This window comes from Equus asinus, chromosome 2 (genome assembly GCF_041296235.1).
Source record: "Equus asinus isolate D_3611 breed Donkey chromosome 2, EquAss-T2T_v2, whole genome shotgun sequence".
In the NCBI taxonomy this organism is placed as follows: Eukaryota; Metazoa; Chordata; class Mammalia; order Perissodactyla; family Equidae; genus Equus; species Equus asinus.
In genome coordinates this window covers 180,022,187-180,043,316 of record NC_091791.1, presented here as the reverse complement: position 1 = coordinate 180,043,316, position 21,130 = coordinate 180,022,187, and the positions used below count along the sequence as shown (strand labels likewise).

Below are 21,130 nucleotides of genomic sequence, written 5' to 3'. Positions count from 1 at the left end.
AAAATAAAATAAAAAATAAAAATTTACAGTACATAGAGAGAGTAAATTAAAAGTGTCAAAAATGTCAAACTTAATAACTTTGAAATGCAACTTTAAAGGAGATTGCAAGCAATTTTATGAAAAATTAAAAATAATAAGCCAGTGTTGAAAGTAAAGCGTTTTTCAGAAAAATACCAGTGGTGTGGTATTTAGAGACAGATAAAATTAAGAAAGTAATAAAAGTACAGGAATAATATTAAAGTGATTAAAGTATCAAGAATAATATTTTTCTTTTGTTATTTTTAAATATTGGGATAATCAACATAAATGTTTTTTACTTGCTCTAGTGTACATTATCTTTTAAAACAATTTTATTTTTGAAAATAGTTTTTAAATACATTATTTTATAAGCCCACCAATATAATAAAATCAACTTCTTAGTCAATAAATACTTAAAAAATTCTAAAAGTCCAAGGCCACCCCCCATGTCAGCACCTGTCAGTGGCTTTGTGGGTCACCTCCTTGCTCCCTGTTCCTGCCTCTTCACAGAACGAAAGACGATTTTCACCCCTATCAGTCTCTGGTTCATGGTAAATATGAATGAATGAATGAGTGGATGGACAAATGGTATATTTGAAGGACACACAGACCAGTGTAGAGAGGCGTGGGTGACGAGGTCGGGAAGACAGTTTGGGCGACATGGGGAAAGGCTTTGATATGAAGCTGAAGAGAGGATTGTACCCAGGAGGTGGAACAGAGCCCGCTGGGGTTTTGGACAGGAAAGTGTTATGACGAAAGCCGGGCTTTAAGGAAGATTTATCTTACCAAGGGGTGAGGAGAGGTTAGAGAAAGGACTGGTGTCAGGGTCACCATTTGGGGGTTGAGGTGACAGCATCTTTAGGAGGGCCTGGAAAGGAAGGCAAGGAAGTCTGAGAGGTGGTAAAGAGAGCTGGCAGGATCTGGTGGGTGCCCGAGTTGGGGGCCCAGACTCCCCAGTGCTCAGAATGGAGGACACCAAGGCCCCAGCACCACCACCTCCTCTGATTCTGGCCCTGTTTCTAGGGTGAAGTTCTGTCCCCTCTTGAGTGGCTGATGGGAGGCATCAGGTCCTTCCTTATAGTCCCTGAGACTTCTCCCAAGCAGGCAGACCCTGGACAGAACATTTGTCCAGACATGTTTCTGTATCTCTCAGTGTATCTCCAGGATACCCAGTGGATAACCTCCCCTGAGAGCATCCTGCTGTGCTGAATCCCGAGGGACTGAGATAGCACTAGGAAGAGGAGATTCTAGATCATGTCTCCCTTGCTCTCTCCAGTCCCGCCTTTAATGTCAAAGTTCAAGTTGAACTGGACGTAGGGAGAAGTAAAACAAACCATAAAGGAAGTGGCCTCCCCTCCCATTCGTGCACAAAGAAAGGCATCCTGGGAAAGAGGCCAAGGGGCCACAGACCGGAAGCTTCTGATTCTTGTCTGCAAGGCCAGTGATGGGCAGATGGGATCTTTATCAGCAAGAAAATAGATCAAAGGGTCAGCAGGCCCCTCCAGCGTCACAAGGATGATTTATGACATCTGTGAACCCCAGCCTGCTCTTCAAACCTCAGTCAGAGAAGGGGCCGGGATCCAGTCCCTCGCCTGAAGCAGCCTCAGTGGGGGGAGGCCCACGCTGGAATCAAATAGCCATTTTCAAATTTTCAAAAGAACCTCCTGAGTGATACAGTGATCCATACCTACACCTGGTGAGAGGACAGGGCTAGCCATGGGCTTGAAGACATGTTGGCACTTCATTCACTCAACACATATTTATGGAGCTCCTACTATGCACCAGGCGTTGTGCTGGGTCGGGGGTGACAGAGAGCAGAACAGAAAACGTCTCTGCCCTTGTGAAACTTACCTTCTAGCGGCATAAGAGACATGCTAAGCATATATCTATGACCATTTGAAATGGCCGTGTGTGCAATAAGAGAAATGAAGAGGGGGTCATGATAGAGTGCAGGGAGTCCTTTAGAAACTTGATGGTCAAGGAAATCAGCATTTCACTTGAAAGAGACGAAGGCGCCAGCCATGTAATGACCCAGGGAGTCATGCAGGCAGGGGAGCAGAGAGTGCAAAGGCCCTGTGGTGGGCTGTATCGTGGCTTGTTCAGGGAGTATAAAGAGACATTCGTGAGCTGTGAGAACTGCCTAGCTCTCTAGCACTAAAGTTCCTGAAAGAACTCTTGCAGGAAAGAATGTCCTGATAGGGGTTTACAGTGCTCACAGGTCAAGAGTGTGTGAAGCTCTGGCCCTCCAACCGGCCTTCACTTTCAGGCTGGATGGTAGGGAGCAGCGTGGCTTGTGAGCCCCCAGAGGAGAAAGAGGATGGGTGTGCCTCCTCCGACCTCAGGGGGTTTGAAAAGTCTGCCTGGGTGGGTTGTGGTGCTCTGGCTATGTAAGGAGAGAACCTGGCTGGAAACAAGATGGACGCTGTGCCCGTCCCCGGCTGTCCCAGAAGTGAGAAGGGTTTGCTCCTGTTCCCTTCTGCATGGGCCCTGACATCACAAGCTATGGGCCAGCATTTCTCTAAGTAGGGCAGGGTCCGTGGGAGACAGGTGAGGAGACAGTGTGCACAGGGCCCTTTGGAGGTTATGGGTCATTGCTGGGAGACAGGCTGTTGCTGGAGGCTCGGGCCTCAGAGCAACCCTTGGCTCCATCCGCCTTCAGAGTTTCAACAGAGCCTGGAGTCACTCCAGGGGCGAGGGTGGTGCATGTGCCAACGTCTGCCCCGTTCTCCTCAGCCACGGGAGCCCAGGACCAGCAGCAAGTGGGCAGGAGCCAGATGGGTGTGGGCAATGGGGCTGTGGCCAGTGGAGGCCTTGGGACACGCATGGGCAGGGAGGTCCTTGAAGTCCTGGGCAGCAGGTTCCTCAAAAGCAAAACCACTTGGAACATATCATCTGGGACAGCTGGGCCCCTGTGGCCAGCCCCCCACGGCCCAGGAGGCGTCTGTGGTGGAAACCCCCACAGCAGTGGCCAGTGGGGACAGCTGCTGGCCAGAGATGCCCAGGGCTGCATCTCCCCACCCCTACCCCTGCACAGAGCCTGGGATGGCTGAGGGCGGGGGCTTGGGGATGGAGGGACGAGGAGGTGACTCTGGGGAGACTCTGGCCCCTGCCCTGAGCTCAGGCCTCCCCACCTTGGCTCTGTTCCCCTCTCCTCCTTCTGTTCTCGGCTCTGGCTTCTCCCCCAGTGAAGGCAGCCTGGGAGGCTCGCCTGCCCTGAGGAGCTGCCAGCAAGCTGTAGAAGGCAGGGGTTTGGCAAGCACACAGTGTCGCCTCTGTGGGAGCAGGGGGCTAATTATACTCAGCTGGCAGCAGAGCGGCCGGGAGTTTCCCAGCCTGCTCGCCTGGCCTCTTTCTGTGTGGTAAACACTGCGGGGAGGTTTGGGGACAGAGGGCGGGAGCCTTGAACAGCAGCCAGGTGGGGCAGCCCGGCCAATCCCTGTCTCCAACAAGGAACCTGACTTCGAGTTCTTGAATGTGGGGCAAATCCAGCCCCCTCCAGAGTCCAAGGTCCAGGGTCTAGAATCTAGGGTCTAGGGTCTAGGGTCCTACTGAGGGGGTTGAGTGGCCCGAGATCCGCCCAGCTGGGATATGGTGGAGCCAGAATGGAATGGAATTCTTGGGGAAGGCCCGGAGAAGGGGCCTGGTGGAGAATGTATTGTGTCTGCCTTTCCTTTTCCTACAAATCTTGGGGACTTTCCTGGGGTCAGGGCTGCTGCGGGCAGCCATGCAGGTGTGGGCTGAGGCCTGAGTGGGGGCTAACCCAGCCCGTGTTGGGCTATGTCCCTCTGGATGATGGGTCACTTTCTCCAAGTCACACAAAGGCCCTGTGCAGGCCAGGACCTGGTGCCCACCAGGCCGGGGTCAGAGGGGGTTGCTCATCAGAGATGAGCCCTGTGCATTGGAGAAGCAATTGGCTGGGGGACTCCTTGCCCGGAGGCTGGGCGACTTTCAGGACAGCACGTCTGACCTGGAGCCTCAGTGCTTCAGGCTCCTGGGTGAGGGACCAGCAGGTTTGCAGAGGGGCCTGAGGTCCCGGGCTGAGAAAGGCCAGACCCCTCTCTCCTCCCCAGGCTGTTGGTTTCCACATCCTTCTCTGCCTGTGTACCGACTGCTGCCACTGTGGCCGGGTCACCTCCAAACCAACCAAATTGTATCCCATGTGGTTTGAGTCACGCAGCATGGGAACGAGGCATGGGCCTGTGGAAGTCGAGGCCAGGAGTCTGTGGTACTGGCATTTGATCTGAAAAATATAGACCATGAGGCTAAATTACTTGTCAGATGAGTCCATTAGGGCAGGACCAATGATTTAAGTTCGGCCCTATGCTTACATAATTCACAAGAATGTTTAGATTTACAAAAACTGATCTTGGAGCCCTATGCACTCAGTCAGCAAACGGGTGTGGAACATCTCCTGGGTCTCACGCAGCATTGTCTCTGAAGACAGAGCAGGGAAGCAAGTGCACCACATCCTCACTCACATTCTAGCGGGCGAAACAGACCAAAAAACCCAGAAAACAAACAAAATAATTGCAAATTGCCATAAGCACGAGGGAGGAAGGAGCATGCCGACGTAGAGAGTAATGGGCCCGCCTGAGTGTTGAAGCTGCGACTGAGCTGGTCTTGCTTCACTTCTGAGACAAGATAATAGAAACCCCCCCAAATCATTATCAGAGGAAAAACGTGTCTTGACGACCTGCAGATCACAGAGCCAGATTAAGAACGGCCTTCCCTGTACACCCACGCCAAGTGGCAGTTCCGCTCAGAGGAGAGGCCTGCGGGAGGCTTGCACGCTGACGGGAGCGCCCACGGATGTGAGGGACGTGACCACGGACGCGAGGGATGTGCCACCTCTCAGGCAGGAGGGAGAGATCAGTTCTCTGTCAGGTAGCAGGAGGATTCCTAGGTGAGGGAGCTGAGGTTGGTTTGGAAAGATGAATCCAAATTTGCATGCTGGCAAGGGGGCGCCTCCCTGGCCCAGAGGTGCAGAGGCGGGAACAGGAGGAGGTGGGTGTGCTGGAACGGGGTGTTTGAGGCCTCTGCCTGGGGGGGTCAGACAAGCACCCTAGGGGAGGATGGTTCCCAGGCCTCTGTGCACCTCCCCCCTAGCCGCCTCTGCGGCTCCCACGGGGTTTTCCCATGCTGTCAGCCTGGCCGGAGTCCCACAGGGCAAGGTCCTGGTGGTGATACGGGGGAGGAAGACTCTAGAAAGGGGCCCCTGGGAAGACAGGCTGCTTCTCCTCAGGGCTGGCTGCTCACTCCTCTGCAGAGAGCACCAGGACACTGAGAAATGCTCCTCTTGCTTGGATGTCTGGCCATTAACACAGAAATTTTGGGGTTTGGGGAGCTGGCTAGGGAAGAGGAAACCTGCTCTTTGCATAGAGCTGCCCCTCGTCTAGCTCTGGCTGAGCGCACAGGGCAATGGCTCTCAAACTTGAGGGGACAAGAGTCACCTGGGGGCAGTGGGCCTGTTAGCGTGAAGACTCCCTTCCTTCTTCCTGTCCTCTGAGATCAGGGTGTCCAGGGTGGGACCCAGGAACGTGCAGCTTAAACAAGCACCCAGGCGATCCTGATGCAGGTGACCAGAGGGTCCAGAGCCAGGGAAACTGGGCCTGTGTAGCACAGAAGCCCCCAGGGAGGCTGACAACTGACAGCTCACTGTGGTGCATGGCAGCTCTGGGGACCCCAGGACTTTTCCTTTGGTTCCCACCCCCTGCTCTGCCACAAGGTCTCAGAGGGGGTCTTCTCCTCACTGGCATCCCCACCTACTCTATCTGTGCCCCAACAGACAAACAAAGGCTGCTAGAGTCTCGAGAACCCCCTCCCCCGTACTCTCAATAATGTTTTTCCCACCAGAGACACAGCCTAAACAAAGCAGACGCAAGGATTTGGGGGGGCCTCGGGTCTGGGGAATCCAAGGCTGAAATGCATTTCTCCTACACGTCATTCCTCAGTCCCTCGGCACTCATGGCTGACGGTGATGTTGTCTGTGGACAAAGATGAACATTCCAGAAGAAGTGCTTGAAACCACCAAGCAACAGAGAGCACACAGCTGCTAAGAACCTGGAGGCATCGAGGCATAACTGCTCTGCCCACCCCCATAGCTGTTAGGCTGCAGGGGTGAGCATCCTGGTTGGTGAGGAAAGTCAGAAGGGGATGGAGAGGTCGAAGGGGTGCCTCAGGCAGGTCAAAGATGTTGTCCTCAACAAGCCCCCCCTCTCCAGGGTCAGAGGCTGGCTGAGCAGAGGCACATGGGGCTTGTCTGGGGGCAGATGGGCCTCACTGCACACGTTTTCAGGCCCCACTTAAGATTCATACTCACCTCTAGCCTGCTGTCTGCTAGGTCCTGAACTGCAGCCTGGGGGTTAGGTGGGGTTGTCCCATCTGTGGGGCTGCCCCAAGGCTGTCTCTGAGGGGCTGGGCACAATGAGGCCTGTGTTAGGACTTGCCAAACCTGCACCAGTATTTCAACATCCTTTGTGGGAGGCAGAGATTTTGCCCTGATGATTTCCTCCCCTTTCCAGCCCTAGTCCTAGCCGTGGCCTATGCTTTCACCTCACAAGAGCTGCCGTGGGGGGTTCGGAGGAGCTGCCCCACCTGAGTGCTAGACAGGCCGACAGGCTCAGCTCCAGAGCCCTGAACACTCCCTGGCTTCCGGATGGTGAGATCCACAGGGCCGGCCACATGAATAAACTTAGCTGGATAATACCAGCCAACATGAAGCCAATTCTGCTTTGAAATCATAAAGCAAAGTTACTTTGGCTTGCTTCTCATTAGGCTTATACCTCATTTGGTCAACGTCCTAATTTGGAGGGCTCAGTGTGAAACGACAAAGCTTCGCCTGCCCTTTCTTGTCTGTCATTGTCGGTCTCCACAGGTCAGTCCCAGGCTGATCTAGAAGCTGAGCTGGATCCAGATCCCTGTGTCTTCTAGGGGCCTCAGGGACGTCTCTGGGTTCCCGTTTATAGATGCAAAGACGCTGGGAGAGTTGGAGCGCAAGCTGAGTGAGGCCGTAGATGAACTTTGCTGGATTTCACAAGGCGAGAGCTGCATGTTATGGTTGACGGCAGCCCAGTAGCCGGGAAAGACTCCACGGCCATTGAACGCCGAACTGACCTGGCTTTGAATCATCCACCTACCATCTGTGCGACCTTGGGCAAGTCACTAATCTTTCTGAGCCTCAGAATCTCAAAGTCAAATAGGCATGAAAATATCTACCTCATAGGATTGCTATCGAGAGAGTCAACGGAGGTAGTGTTTAAGCACCAATCCGAGAGCCTGGCACCCGGTTGATGGTCAAGGTGTGTTCCTGCCACCTCTCCTTAATTAGGAGCAAGAGCCCTTGGGATTCCGTTCCTCTCCTGAGCAATCATGGCCCCATCACAGAGGCAGCAGCAGCGGCAAGATAGGAGGAGAGCTGGGGAGCGAGTACTCATCAGACCCTCAGCCTGGGGACTACACGTGGTGGTGAGGACAGGGGTGGAGGGGCTGCAGGGAGCAGATGACCAAGAGTTTTGGGCATCAAACCATTCCGCCTGGGTTGGTCACTGTTTACACAGTCTCTCAACCCCGTTCTCCTCTGGAGATGGCAGTCCCCTGGCCCCACCTGCGGGGACCTCACCCTCACCCCTACCTTCTGCCCTGGGCCACCTGGTGGCAGAGCAGGGTGCAGCCAGCTGGGCCCTGCATTTGATCCTTCTTTGGTCACAAGCTCCTTGTCCCAGGGTCTCAGGCCTCTATGACCGAGGGGCATAGGCCAGGGTCCGGCCCCTACATGGCGGCACAGCCAGAATTTGCTGCCCTCCTTTGTGTCCCTGCATTCGTCACCACCCAGGACTGTGGGGCTAATGGGATTGGCCACGTGTCTTCACTTTCTGCTCCAGACAAGGCAAGGAGTTTAAATGCTAAACATGAACACAAACCATTTTTATATGTTAAACAAAGAGGACCTCGGAGCTTGTGGGGGTTTTGTGTGGCCTTTCTCTGAGTGGAGCTTGGTTCCATCGGACAAACCGTGCCAAGGCTTTGTCAGGACCCCGCTGTGGGTGCAGCCAACGTGGGGCTGGAGACGGGCGCTGAGGGGCACAGGCCTGCCTCGCCCTCCATCTTCACCTCTCCTGGAGACAGACACTGCTGGCTGCCTGGGCAGCCCTAGGCACACATTTGCATTACTTTGTGGCAACAGGCAAATTTCCTGGAGGGGGGTTTCGGAAGAGCTGGGAGCCGCCCAGAGGGAAAGCCGGAGGAAACAGGTCTGGGCAGAGGCCGAGGCGGCAGGCTCTGGGGGAAAGGCGGGGCGCTGGCCAGGCCCTGGCAGAGGGATGTCTGTGGCCCTGCACCCCTCCTCCGCCTTTCAGAGCTGCAGAGGGGAAGCCAAGGCCCCAGCAGGCCCAGGCGCGGCCCCCGACCCACGCTGACCTGCAGGAAAGCTTGCCCAACCCAGGTCTGTGTCAGCGGCAGGATGACGATCTAAGGAGGAGCTGTCAGGCTGCAGAGTAAGATGGAAAATTCCCACGGCGCTCCTGCACCTGAGGCTGCACCTGCGGTGGGGACATGCACGTGCTCCACCCGGGCCCTGACTGCAGAGCCAAGGGGCCCCCCGCAGGGGTTGGTGGGGCAGACCCCGGGGGCAACAAAGCCCAACAACTTCAAGGAGAGGGGACAGAGACCTGGCCTTTGACCTTTCTCTCTGTACTTGAGTTTTGGGAACTGGCCTGACTGTGGGCTTAGTGGATGTGTGTCCGGCAGGAGGCTGTTAGGAAATGAGAGAGGAGAGACCTGCTTTCTGCATTTAAGAAGGTCCAACAACCCTCCCAACAGGCTGAGAATCTGAAAAAAATGGGTCCTGATGGTTCAAACAAATCAAGCGGCCTTCCACAAGTGTTATCAAGATTTTGAATTTAAGTCACTGTTAAAACTGGAAGATGCAGACATTCTAAGGTTCAACCAATACTGATGAATATATAGTTGTCCCTTGGTGTCCAAGGACCCCTCGTGGATACCAAAATCCAGGATGCTCAAGTCCCTTAGTCGGCCCTCCATAAAGATAGCACACGATCTGCAGTTGGTTGAGTCCACTGATGCGAAATCAGAATACGGAGGGCCAACTGTAGCAGTTCACTGAGCCTGGGGTCTTGAGGAGCAGCATGATGGGGGCACCTGCTGTGTGCTGCGGGTTCACACAGTCTGCCATTCAACCCTTGGTTGGTAAAAGCCCCGCCAGCAGGAGGACATGCTCAGTGCAGTACAAAGCAAGATAGAAATGCTCCTGACGAATGTTCTTCCTCAGTTTCTCCCAGGAAGCCAGGCTAGAGCAGGCTATTTCCAGGCCCTGGAAATGCAGGTGTTTTCCATTTAGTCGGTCTAGAGAGCAGGAGCCTCATGCTCTCCATGCCCCAGGAAGACGAGAAGGATCTGGGTATCAGGAGGAGTGTCCTCTGGACACTTGGCTGGGAGCCCAGGAGCCTGGGTGCCAAGCCCAGGAAGGCCTCCCCACCCCTGCGGGGCCCAGCCAGAGGGAGGAAGGAAGGAAGCCATGCAAGATAGGATTTCCCCATCCTAAGGCCTGCAGTCTTCCTGGCTCCAATCACCCGATAAGCGAGCTGCTTTGTTAGCTGACCTGTAGTTTTCCACAGGTGACAAAAGCCACTGGGAGGTTGCAAAATTCCTCCTGCACAAGTAGGCTTCAGGAGGCCACACTCTTTCAACAAGGATATGAAGCAAAGGTGGAAGAGCCCTGGACATTCTATAGAGGCTGACTCACCTCAGGGCCCCTTGGCTCGGACCAGAGCTACGGAGAGGAGCTTATAGCACAGAAGTTTCCCATCTCTGCTCTCCTTTCTTGTGCTTCTGAGATCTCTCCATCTCTGTCTCTCCCTCCCAGCTGGCCTTGACTCACACACTCCCTAGGTGAGGCACTTGCCCTTGGGCCTCACTCCCTCTGCTCTGCCCCCCTCCCCAGGACACCTGGGGTGAGGAGCCCCCGGGAGGGCAGGCTCTGGGTGCAGGCCAGGGCCTCAGAGCTCTGTGCTGGGGTCCAGCTGAACCAGGACCACCAGGGCTCTTGAGGACTCTCAGGCCCCGGGCAGGGTGGGGTCGGGGGAGTGGGAGACGACCTGAGTCCTGAGCCCAGGTTCCCCTGAGAGCTCCAGGAGACTGCCTTGGTTCATGGGAGGGTCAGAAGCTGCTTGCTTCCTGGTGCCATCTTGCCGGCTCCTCCAAGAAGAGAAGGCTCTAGCCAGGGCAGGTTTTGCCCTAACGGCCAGGGACCCCCATGGGAACAGCTGCAGCCTGTGGGTGTCATAAGCAAACGAGTGATGGAGGGCCCAGGAGGGAAGCCCTTCACCAGGAAAGAAGCGGGAAGTTGGCTCCCAGGCTGAACCGCAAGCCTTGTGCTGGTTACACGGGGCCACACTTGCTAGGCCCTGGCTGGGGAGGGAGGCTTTTTAGCTGCAGTCTGGCTTCTGCCTTGCTGAGCCCTCGACTTGAGTGAAAAGGTTCTCAGGAAATCATATTTTGGAAGGTCAGGATGCTTTAGAAACTTGAAAGCATTCAAGAGCCATTCTGGAAGAGCTACGCCATACCCTGTTGATACTGTTCTTTTCCCCACTGTAAATGCATTATGTCATTTAATTCTCATAGCATCCCTTTGAGATGGATCCTATGATTATGTCGTTTTACAGAAGAGAAAACTGAGGCTGTGAGTACTCAGCTGTGGATCGAGAGTTCAGAGGCTCTTTGTTGGAGGGTTGAAGTCCCTAGCTCTAAGTCCAGCAGATGGAAGCCTGGGGATGCAAGTGCCCCTGTCCCCACCTCTCCAGTCAGCGCCTCTGTCACCTGGGTCTCCTTGAGGCCTAGTTTGAAATGGAGCAAACGCAGGGCTGGGACTTTGGTGCTGGATGTGCAGCCATCAGGAGCTGTGAGCCATCACCTTTTCATCAGAATTCACCCCAAGCCCTATTTTGCTGTGTTGTCTGGTGCCCAAGTGCCTGAACAGGGGTTCACGTGACTATTTATCTCCCGCCATGGAAACCCCCTCCCTCCAAGGCCATCGGCTCCCCCTCACTTTGTGGAAGGGACGCCTGAGACTGGGGTTTTTCAGAAATGTGAAATCAGCTGTGAGCACCTGCAGCCCTTCCTGCTTTAGAAGAAACTGCACAATACCCTGTTTTACAATGTCATTTTGTTTTTTAAGAACACAGAAAAAAAGAAAAGAACAGAACGTCATCTCCCCCCCGCCCCCCGCCCTGCCCCCAGCAGGGCTCTCCACATGGTTTGTGGCAGGAAAGGAGAGTACTCTGTGTATTAACTTGTAGAGTTGTTAGAGGCGTCTTCTCAACCATCACGGCAGTTGGCTGCCAGGCCTTGGCGTGCCCCCCACAGAGCCCGTCTGGAAGGAGGCTGGGAGGCTGGTTTTGCACAAGATGCCTTCTTGCCCAGTCTGCTTCTGCCAAGGGGCAAACCCCCACCCTGCCGATGCAGACAGGATGTGACGTTGCCACAAATATCTCCGCAACAGCTCACTTGGAGGAGGCTACTCTGCAAGAGATGCAAGCGCCGAAATTCTCAGCCCCGGGAGAGTTAGCCTGTGCTCCCTGACTTGCCACTGGGCCCCCAGGCCCCAAAGCAGGGTCTGACTTGTAGGAGAGTCTCAAAATGATTTGCTGATCAATAAGAAGAACCAACAGACCTTTTCCTACGCTGACAGGAGGTGGTGCAATAACACGGCCCCTGCTCAACAGCGCTCCTCCCTGGGTCCCTCTTGAAGGACGCTTTCTCAGGTGGCTGCTGGACACAGAGGCACAGAGAAGCAGCTGGCCCACTCCAGGTCACCCTGCGACGGTCTCGACAGCCATTCTGTTAGGCTCAGCAAACAACTCTTTCGGAGGGGGTGATTTTGTCCCATGCTGTATCCAAACGAAACTTAGATCTTGACCGCTACTGCTTAAGAAACGCCAGTGTGGCCATTTTCACAGAAGCTTCCTCTGCCTTCGCTCTTAGTGAGAACTTATGTAAGCTCCTAAAACATGTGCCCGCCTGGCCCCCGGTGTGGCCCCAGTTATACCGACCCAGGCAAATGTGGCTCTGATGGTGGTAATCAGCTAGACAGCTAGATCCGGTTGATAACCGAGGTGCTGCTCTCAGCCTCCATCCTGGAAAATCCCTGCCAGGCCGGGCCCTCTGAGGCTGTTCGCTGGGGCTCCCCCAAATTCATCCCTACTCTGCCCAGGGAAACCAGGTCTTTCCTGTTCTCCTTCTGCTTCTCCTTTTCATCCTCATTCCAGTCCCCAACGGAGGCTTAATCACCGCGGCTCTTGGTAAAACCTACACAACGGGGTTATCCCTGCGGTTTGCAGGTCACCTCCTGCAACAAGATTAGGTGATGATTTCTGTGTGTAACGCAGACAATCTTCTTGTGGTAACTGCTCAGAAGGGGTATCGAGGGCTTCATTGAAGTTTCTGCAACACCACTTGCCTTCTGGGATAACGCGCGTTCCCTTCTCTTGAATGCATGTTTCCCTGAATTCCCTCACATCCCTCTGGATCTGGGACAGGCCTTGTTGGGAGGGGCTGCAGAAAGCCGTTATGGATGTGCCTGGAACCCAGAGCCCCAGGATAAGCTTGCCAAGAGCTGGGCTGCAGAGAGTGGTTAATTATCGTTAGACATTTGCATTTTTTATCCCCTTGACCGGCTGTAGGAGTCAAGGATGAGGTCAGCGAAGGCACAGATGACATGAACCTAATGCACAGGGGTCACTTCCTGGAAACCCACTTGAATCCTCAGCACACGGGTAAGCTGCCCACTGACCAGAAGAGGTGGCTGAGCCCCCAGGACACTTGACTGCGATCATGCCACCTGCAGTTACCTCTTACCCTGTTTCCTCACTAGCAGCCAACACCAGACCTGACGGGGAGTGCCCTCAAAATTACCCATGCCCAGAGCGGCATCCTGGGAGCCTCTGAGTTGATAGATCAAGGCCGGGGGCCAGGCTTGTATACAAAAAACTTCCCCTGGTGGTTCCGATGTGAAACCCTGGCTAAGAGTCACTAAACCAGCACATTTCAGTTTGAAAGTCTTCACTCCTTACCCTCATGAGATTTGGGCACAGAAAAGTGGTATTACAGAGAATTTCAAACCACACTGAGCTCAGTGATTTCCTTCTTGCGTAGAGGGGTCAGCAGGCAAATAGTGCTTTTTGCTCCCTGGGAGGCTCTTTTTGAGTCAGAAGCAAGCACGGTACCTGACGAAGTGCTTTCATTCAAAGCAAAGGCGGGGCATCCCGAGGCTAGAGGTCAATCAGGTGGATGACAGGCGAGCAGGGCGAGATTGCACCAGGGAACCTCGGAGGCTGCTTTCCCCTCCGTGGCCCTTGTGCCGTGTGTAGCAGTGATGGCTTTGCCCTGGGAGGTGGGAATGCACTTCATGCCCGTGCAGAGTGTGGGCCACCTGGGTTAGGACTGGTCTGTGGCCTGGAACTGAGGAAAGCAAGCCCACCCAACAGGGTTTGAATGAGGGGTCTTGACCAGCGTGTGAACAGCTGAGCAAGGCTCCCTTCCAGGTAATCTACCGTAGGAAGTGCAAACACTTCAAAATTGGGTAAGAAGATATCCGTACCTTCACTTTTGGTATTTTATTGGGAAAATTTGGGCCTATTTGCTCAGAAAAAGACTGAAAACTTAAATCAGCTTAAAAAAAGTCCATGCTTTTCAGTATAGGTTTTTAGAATTCAGGACAATTTTTGTTTGATTCTCTCAGTAATATCTGATCCATTGAAGAACATTTGGAAAATATATTAAAATATAAGAAATGAGAAAAATTATTCATAACCAGAATGAACATTTCGGATTATCTCTTGAGATTTTCCTCATGCACTTAAAAAAATTAATAGACAATTTTTTGGAGCTGTTTTAGATTTATAGAAAAATTGAGCAGATTGTACTGAGAGTTCCCATATAACAATCCCCGCCCCCCCACACCAGTTTTTCCTATTAATATCTTGCACTAGTGTGGTACATTTGTTACAATTAATGAACTAATATTAATATATTATTATGAACCAAAGTCCATAGTTTATATTAAAGTCCACTACTTGTGTTGTACATTTCTATGGGTTTTGACAAATGCATAGTGTTGTGTGTCCACCACTATAGTATCAAACAATGGTTTCACTGCCCTAAACCTGTGCTTCACTAGTCATCGCTCCCCACCCTCCTCCACGCTCCCTCATCTCTGTTCCAAACTCCTGGCACTGATTGATCTTTTTACTGCTTCTATTAGTTTTGCTCCTTCTAAAATGACTTATAGTTGGAATCATACAATATGTGGCTGTTCCAGACTGGCTTCTTTCACTTACAATATTCATGTCTTTTTCTGGCTTTGATCGTTCATTTCTTCTTAGCACTGAATAATATTCCATTGTCTGCATGTACTACAGTTTGTTTTCCATTCACTTCTTGAAGGATATCTTGGTTGTTTCCAAAATTATGAATAAAGCTGCTACAAACATTTGTGTGCAGGTTTTTATGTGGGCACAAGCTGGACCTTACAGTAAGACAATGTCTTCCAAAGTGGCTGTAGCATTTTGCATTCTCATCAGCATTTGGTATTGTCGATTTTTTTTATTTTAGCCAGTCTAATAGATGTGTAGTGGTATCTCGTTGTTTTAATTTGTAATTCTTGATGACATATGATCTTGGACATCTTTTCATATGCTTATTTGCCATCTGTATATCTTCTTTGGTGAGGCATATATTAAGTTCTTTTGCCAATTGTTTAATTGTGTGTTTGTTTTCTTGTTGAGTTTTAAGAATTCTTCATATATTTTTGGATATTAGTCCTTTATCATATATGTGTTTGCAAATATTTTCTTCCAGTCTGTGACTTGTCTTTCCATTCTCTGAAGCATCTTCACAGAGCAGAAGTTGTCAATTTTAATAAAGTCTAGTTTTTTTCTTCAACTTTTTCTTTTGTGGATTGTGTTTTTGATATTGTATCAGCTCATCGCCAAACCCAAAGTCACCTGGATTTTCTTTTATGTTACTGTCTAGAAGTTTTATAGTTTGGTGTTTTACATTACGTCTATGATCCATTTTGAGTTACTTTTTATGATGGGTGGGGATCTGTGTCTAGAGTCATGTTTTTGCATGTAGATATCCAGTTGCTACCGCACCATTTGTCAAAAAACACCATTCTTTCTCCATTGAATTGCTGTTCCTTTTTTCAAAGATCAGTTGATTTTATGTGTTTGGGTCTATTTCTAGGATCTCTATTCTGTTCTATTAATCTATCTCTTCTTTCACCAATACCATACTGTCTTTTTTTTTTTTTTAAGATTTTTATTTTTTCCTTTTTCTCCCCAAAGCCCCCCAGTACATAGTTGTGTATTCTTCGGTGTGGATTCTTCTAGTTGTGGCATGTGGGACGCTGCCTCAGCATGGTCTGATGAGCAGTGCCATGTCCGCGCCCAGGACTCGAACCAACGAAACACTGGGCCGCCTGCAGCGGAGGGCGCGAACTTAACCACTCGGCCACAGGGCCAGCCCCAATACCATACTGTCTTGACTACTATACATTTGTAGTAAGTCTTGAAGTCAGGTATCAGTCCGTTAACTTTGTTCTTCTTCTTCTGTATGGTGTTGACTATTCTGGGTCTTTTGCCAAACTTTTGAATCAGTTTGTCAAATATCTACCAAATAACCTGCTGGGATTTTGAGTGGAATTGTGTGGAATCTATAGATTTAGTTGGGAAGAACTGACATCTTGATAATATTGACTCTTCCTATCCATGAACATGGACTCTCTCTCCATTTATTTAGATTTTTTATTTCTTTCATCAGAGTTTTATAGTTTTCCTCATATAGATCTAGTACACATTTTGTTAGATTTATGTCTGTGATGTTTTGTTTGTTTGTTTTTTTTTGGTGCTAATGTAACCTTCCTATAGACACCTATCAGTTCCAGGAGTTTTTTTCCCCCATGCATTGTTTACATTGTCGAGGTCATAGACTTTGTAAACAATCTTACATCCTGTTTTTTTCTCTCAATTATGTTATAAGCATTTTTCAACGTCATTTTAAATTCTTTTAAAACACTTTTAATGGCAGCAAAATATTTTATTGAGCTATGATCCATTTGTAACCACGCATATTCCTTATTAAAAATACAGAAGAATACAAGGGAAAAAAATGAAATGTGCTAGTAATTCCACCCTAAGTAACCAAAATAATTTCCACCAGAAATACCCACTGTTCGCATTCTATTGCTTTCCTTCTACTGTTTCCTTTCTGCCAGTGGTTCTCCTTTCTTGGGAAATAGCCTTCTTTGAATATCTGATGAAAGCTCTGGGTTTCTCCCAGGAAGTTAAGACATGCACTAAACTTTGCATAGTTTCAGAGTTCTAGGGCCCTCTATGGCCCATCCCAGAAATGCCCCACAAGAGGCTGGCACATTTATCCACCAGCTTCAGTTGCCATTATTTCCACCACACTTCCAGGTTAGGCTTGCAAACAATGAGCAGGCTTTCCTCACTTTAGAGAAGGCCTGAGGCTTCAGAGATGCCCGAGACAGGGAAGCAGAGAAACACATGGAGCACTGAAGGTGGGAAACTGTTGGTGGGTCAGAACTGTCGAGGCAGAGGGAATGAAAGGAGTACCCAAAGTGTCTGCTGCAGGCATCACACTGTATATTTTGTATCCTGTCTCTTACATAATACTACATTGTAAATGTTTCCCATTAAATATTCTTCAAAATAGGGATTTCAATGGCTGCACAATATTCCACAATATTGGATGCAATGCAATTTATTGTTGAACACAAAAATTACTGTGAAATAATTCTGCATCTCTAATTATGTCACTAGGATAAATTCCCTCAAATAGAATTACATTTTTTTTTGTTCTCCATATATTCCCAAATTGCCTTCCAGAAAGTGTGAATGTTTATCCTTCCACCAGCAGAATGAGTAGCTAACGTCTAATGTACCTCATCATTCCTTCCTACAATAAATACTGAGTAATTGTGATGTACCAAGTACATTATGTATTATAATTTTAATTGAAATGTTTCACTAATTTGATAGAAAATGTGGTGTCTGATTTGCATTTTAAAATTAAGATTATTTTTTCAAGTTTATTGACTAGAAAATTTTCACGAACTGTGTTGTTAGTACATTTTTCTATTGGTGTTAGTATTTTCTTACTATTTGAAGTTTATGGTGGATGTTTTGTTGTTAGCGAAATTTAAATTTTTTTTTCTTTTAAGGAAGATTAGCCCTGAGCTAACTGCTGCCAATCCTCCCCTTTTTGCTGAGGAAGACTGGCCCTGAGCTAACATCCGTGCCCATCTTCCTCTACTTTCTATGTGGGACGCCTACCACAGCATGGCTTGCCAAGCGGTGCCATGTCCGCACCCAGGATCCGAACCAGCGAACCCCAGGCCGCCGAGAAGCGGAACGTGCTCACTTAACCGCTGCGCCACCGGGCCAGCCCCTTTAAATTTTTATGCGGTGAAATATATAGATTTTTTCCTTCATGATTTTAGCTGTTGTTTATAAAATGCTTCACTATTCGGAGAATGTTTCCCCACTAATTTGTGGTGCTAATTTTATCATATATTAAATCACATATAGATCATATATATATATACGCTAAAGTCTGTTTCTGGGCAATTAAAAGTTTCGAAAAACTTTTGACTCAAATTATTTTAAACCTATACATTACTTTAGAAAAGAATTGACTTTCCAGTACGCAGGACTCCCATTCAGGAGCAGGGTGTCTCTCAGTCATGCTTTTGTAGTTTCTTTCATATAGGTCAATATTTCCAGTTAGAACTATTCTTAGGGAGTTTATATTTTTTTGTTGCTACTGCGACTGTAACACACACTCTCTCTATATATTTATTCTATTTTTGAAATAGTTATTCTTGATACAGTGGAACGGTACTTTTCAGAATTTTGAATCTAGCTACCCTACTGATGATGGTGGGGAGGGGGGAACTTGACAAAAATGAGTTGATTTCATCTAATGTCCTGACAAAGATGTGTCTTGGGGTCAGTTGTTGGTTCTATTCCAGTGATTGACACCTGTTAGTTGTGTGATCCAGGCCAAATTACTGAGCTGTTTTTTCACTTGCAGTAGGAGACCATTACCATTTCTATGATCGTTTATCCAAAAGCCTTAAGCCAGATTCATTTGGAATTTAATATATTTTGGATTTAGAGATGTAATACAGTAATATATTACACAACTCTCCCACTGGAGTATAAGAGCAGCACCCTGTAATTAAACACATTAACATTTCCGCAGCGATAAAGAGATAGAAACACCGAGTATAAATGGCTTCATAATTCAGGCCAGATTTTGAGGCTAAATAAGTTTTGCGAGCTTCCTGAATTTTGGAACTGTGGAGAGATTAGAGGACTGAATTTAAACCTTTAAACAGTGTAGAGGATATTGTATGTAAGACAGGGCCTGCCCCAATACAGGCTAATACTTTATTAGCTGATACTCTTTTTTAGGTGAACGATCTAAACAGCAAATTGTAATTCTCATCTGATAACTCTTAATTCACTTCCTTTTTTATTGTATTAGCTAGGTTTTCCAGAATGTAGAGTAAATGGAGATAAGTCATCTTGGGATCATTCCTGATTTCAATAGAAGTGCTTACCGCTATTCACCATTATGATGTTTGCTGTTTTTTCTTGTATTTTGTAAATGCAGTAGACGGTTGGAACATATTTCACCTCAGCGCTTCTAACTCTTTGAGATCCTGAAGATCCTGAGTGTAGTAATTTGGTTGTGGCACAAATCTGAATCTTGGATCGGGTGCTAGTGAGGGAGCTGGGTACCCGGTTTGTGGTTCACTTACAACCTAAACAGTACAAAGCTGCTTCTTCATGAAGATGGTGTTCCGAGAGAAGGAAAGCCAGGTGTCTATCCAGATAGTTTCATGTTCATGAACATCTGGACACATCCCTCTGAACGTCAATGTTCAACTTTAGGCTTAAATTTCTTAATAGTTTATCAAAATGCCCTTTGGGTGAAGACATTTAAAGTTTTAAGGTATTTTTCTTAGCCTTTGTGTAAGATTTTAGCATTAACTGCTATCTATCCCCGACTGTTTGTGTTTAAAAATCCCCCCAAAACAGAGTATTTAATATTCACATACTTAAACTGTTTGCTACTTCTTCCAGTTCTTTTAAGCATAAAATAGCCAATCTATTTACTTAAAACTGTTTTATACTTAATCTTTAACTCATCTAGATTTTACATTATAAAGTAAAAACTTGCTTTTCTAACAAAGAGAATTTTCATTTTCTATCACTAGGAGGTATTTTCTTACAGAAAAACCAAGTTATTCGCTAGTTATTCGCCTCATCCATGATTCCAGAAGGGTGAAGTCAGTCAAGGCTCTAAGGGTACAGAAGTTCAGTCTGTTCAGGGGAGCAGCCCTTGTACACAGTCTCCACTTTCAGAAGGATGGCAGCACCTTTACAGAGCCTAGTGGATTTCGACGGGCAATCCCAGAGCAGCAGACTCTGACCTGGAAGAACCCCGCCTCCCTTTCAGGACGCTTTACAACTCATGACTCAGCTCTGAAGAGGATGTGGTCAGTGAAGTTTCCTGCTTCTCGTGGTCACAGGTTCAAATGGCCTCCCCCTTTGTGGAGCTAGTGGCTGCAGAAACAGGGGCAACTGACTCTGGGGATTGGCATTAGACCAGCAGCCGTGCTCACTAGCATGAGGCAACAGCACCAGTCTCACCCAGCGCAAATGGGAAAGTGAAATGTATCAGCCTTAGAGAGTATAAGATTTCTGGATCATCTGTAACAATTAGTGGTTCAGGTCACCAGGGAATCACTCTGGGAATTTTAAGAACTTAATTCTGTACATTAAAAAAAAAAAAAGAGATTATTCTGAATATACAGTTTGCTCTTTTTCCCTTAACACTGTTTATGATCGTATCTCTACTTAACTACAGACCAATTCCTTAATGTCTGCTTTAAACATTTACTCTAAAGGAAGCACAGAAAATATGCATATTCTACAACTTTTCTAGCCCTATTGTTTCTCAAAGGTAACCACCATTTCTGCTCTTAAAAACATTGGTTGTTATTGAGTGCAGACTAAATGTACATCTCAAAACTACTTATGAGCCATGCTATTTTTTTTAAAACTTTTTGAGATTTTGATAGTTTGCAACCTTGTGAAATTTCAGTTGTACATTGTTTGTCAGTCATGTTGTAGGTGCACCACTTCACTCTTTGTGCCCTCCCCCCGGCCCCCCTTTCCCATGGCAACCACTAATCTGTTCTCTTTGTCCACGTTTAACTTCCACATGAGTGGAGTCATACAAATTGTCTTTTTCTATCTGGCTTATTTTACTTAACATAATACCCTCAAGGTCCATCCATGTTGTTGTGAATGGAATGATTTTATCCTTTTTTTATGGCTGAGTAGTATTTCATTGTATATATACCATATCTTCTTTATCCAATCATCAGTTGATGGGCACTTAGGTTGCTTCCATGTCTTGGCTATTGTAAATAATGCTGCCATGAACATAGGGGCGCATGGGACTTTTGGAATTGCTTATTTCAAGCTCTTTGGATAGATACCCAGTAGTGGGATGGTTGGGTCATATGCTATTTCATTTTTAATTTTTTGAGAAATCTCCATACTGTTTTCCATAGTGGCAGCACCAGTTTGCATTCCCACCAGCAGTGTCTAAGGATTCCTTTTTCTCCACAACCTCTCCAACATTTGTTACTTTTTGTTTTAGTTATTTTTGCCAATAATGCTAATTTTTTACTGTAGTTAAAATCTCCAATGGAAGTCGGGGAGTCCAGGTTCAGGAATATCTCATTTGAATGAATGAAGAATTATAAAAAAAAGGCCTTGCCTCACACGCCAACTTACAGCCAGAGCCAAGTTTTGAATCCAGATTTTTAGTTTGCTATTTATGAATTATGACATGTAACTATAGTTTAAATCTCTGGCTATTGCGTTGCTTAAACCAAAGAAACCTGGATCTCTGTCAACAATAAAGCTTACTACAAGGTGAAGACGGTGAATATTTAACAGTCTGCATGTACTAAAGGCTTAATACTTAAAACTGG

General features: G+C 48.2%; 1 long non-coding RNA gene across 1 annotated transcript in view; it reads left to right on the top strand.

Moving 5' to 3' along the window:
• The window catches only part of LOC139044553 (uncharacterized), a 29,899-nt gene extending 9,994 nt beyond the window's left edge, over positions 1 to 19,905 (top strand). Inside the window, exons 2-3 of the long non-coding RNA XR_011501560.1 lie at positions 17,276 to 17,519; positions 19,340 to 19,905. This is a non-coding gene — a long non-coding RNA (uncharacterized lncRNA). The remainder of the gene's footprint in view (positions 1 to 17,275; positions 17,520 to 19,339) is intronic.
• The last annotated feature ends 1,225 nt before the right edge of the window (positions 19,906 to 21,130 follow it).